The sequence below is a fragment of the Apium graveolens genome, chromosome 4 (genome assembly GCF_009905375.1).
Source record: "Apium graveolens cultivar Ventura chromosome 4, ASM990537v1, whole genome shotgun sequence".
Classification (NCBI taxonomy): Eukaryota; Viridiplantae; Streptophyta; class Magnoliopsida; order Apiales; family Apiaceae; genus Apium; species Apium graveolens.
The window spans coordinates 109360292-109363015 of NC_133650.1; positions in this window are offsets into that span (position 1 = coordinate 109360292).

Below are 2724 nucleotides of genomic sequence, written 5' to 3' on the forward strand. Positions count from 1 at the left end.
CTGCATCAGCAAGGACTCCGTCAAGTACAGCTGTCAAGCTTGGACCATGTGAAAACTCCATTAAGGTAGATGTCACAAGCTACAGAGGTATGATTGGCTCACTACTCTATCTTACTGCAAGTAGACCATATATTATGTATGCTACATGCTTATGTGCAAGGTTCCAAGCGGATCCTAGAGATATTCATCTCGTTGCTGTTAAATGAATCTTAAGATATCTTAAGGGAACACCAAATCTAGGTATTTGGTACCCTAAAGAATCTGGTTTTAACCTTGTTGGATATAAAGATTCAGATTACGCAGGAAGTGTTGTTGATAGGAAAAGCACCTCAGGGAGTTGTCAATTCCTAGGTAGCAGGCTAGTCTCATAGTACAGCAAGAAACAGCAAACAGTTTCCAACTCAACGGCCGAGGCTGAATATATTGCTGCTGGAAGCTGCTGTGCTCAGATCTTGTGGATTAGGAACCAGCTACGAGACTATGGCTCTGTATTGAACAAAATTCCTATTTTATGTGACAATACAAGTGCAATAGCCATCACCAACAACCCTGTGCAGCACTTGAGGACAAAGCACATCGACATCAGGTATCATTTTATTAGAGAGCACGTCATGAATGGTACTGTTGAACTATTTTTTGTTCCAATAGAAGAACAAATAGCAGATATTTTCACTAAACTTCTTGATGAATCCACATTTACCAAATTAGTTGGTAAATTGGGTATGTTGAATAGCTTTAGTGATTAAACCTGTGAATATTTGAAATCTGTTCTTGAGTGAATTTACAAATGAATTTTTCATAAATGAAAAATTCATTTGCAAATTTATTTTATCATTTTCCAATATTTCTTACTTATTTCTATGTAATTTTTATTATCTCATCTTTTTTATTTACTGTACTTATTAATTTTAAATATCTCAGAATATTTTATTTTCATTAAAAATATTTTTCTATGAATTTTACTTTCTAAAATTCAATAGAAATCTATTTTTGGAATGAAAATAATTAATTCTGAAATATTGTCTTTATTTTTGTAAATATTTTCTGAATTTTTACTATTAATATAAGACTTTATTTCAGTTTTCCATATTTGTTAATATTTTCTGTAAATATTTAATTGTCTCTCTACTGAAATGACAATCGGCAAGACAATTGAAATTGTCTTGCTGAAAATCATTTCAGTACATATATATATATATATTTATGTGTGTTTATTTTGATTTTAATGCTGCAATGACAATCGACAAGACAATTGAAATTGTCTTGCTGAAAGTCATTTCAGTCTAATTGTGTTTTATTTTGTTAATCAGTATAGTTTTATACTGGCAAGACAATCGGTATGACTATCAATTGTCTTGCCAGTTATAAACCTTATATATAAATATTTTTCTTTTATTTTATACTGGTATGACAACCGGTATAACTATCAGATTGTCATACCAGTTATATATATTTAGTATTTATTATTTTTATTACTTTATTTCTTCTATTTTCTAATTTGATTTTGCCTGGTATGACAATCGGTATGACAATCCCGGATTGTCATACCAGTTATACTACTTAGTCAATGTTTTTTTTTGTTTTGTTTTGTTAGTTTACATCTCTCTCTCTCTCTTTTATTTTAAAACATCCGTCTGTCTCTCTTCGACTGGCTCTCTCTCTCTCTTCGATTCAACCACAGTCACCATTGTTTCTTGCTCGAGTTTTTACTCAGCACACTCTTCTGATATATACATACACTTGTATACATACAGGAGTGAAGTGCTGCCCAATTTTTTTTATTTCAGTTATTTCTATCAATCATTTTTTTCCCCAAAACAATCTGATTATTTTTGTGTCTTGTGTTTTTGGTATTTCAATTTGGTTTTGTGTCTTGTGAGTTTTTCAGATCTGTTATTGCGAATTAAGAATTTTAACGAGATACATTACTTTCTAAATTTTTTGGATATAATTGATTTAATTCGAATTATTAAATTTTTTATTTATTCTAATTTTCTTAATATTATTTTTAAAATTCTGAAAGTGTGTGTTTTATTATATTTTTAATGGCTCTCAATTTCCAAATTGTCACGCATAATCAGGTTGGTTATTTTAATCCAGATAAATGTGATGTAGAAAAATTTAAGCCGTGGATTAGATTTTTAAATGACCATTCGATTGTTAGCTCTGCTATTAAATCAAATGTGATTTTAAATGTTGATCTGCTAAGACTGATTTGCACAACCTCTACTGTGGCCGATGATTTTAAATATTTTTCATTCACCGTGGCAAACACACAGTATGTGGTTGATGAAACAGTCGTCAATCGAGCTTTAAATTTTCCTATGGACAATTTCTGTAATTTGCCCTCTGAAAATGATATTTCAAACTTTTTCCATGCTATTCACTATTAGGGGGTGATCAATTTAACCAAACTTTCAAAATCCAATTTGGTGTCTGAATGGGACATTTTCTTCGATACACTTTCTAAAGCCCAACTGCACTAAATCCAACTTTCACAACATCACTTCCACTCTGCAGTATATTGGTCTTGCGGTTGTTTTCAATCAAAGGATCAATTTTGGCAAACTACTTTTACCGATTCTCTTGAGACGTCTCACTACTGCTTTACGTGATCATTCTACAAATCATAGGGTCTCATGTTACTATGCTCGTTTTCTCATGCTTATAGCAGATCATCTTCTCACACCTGAGCATAAGGCTCTGTTTGCTAACTCAGCAGTA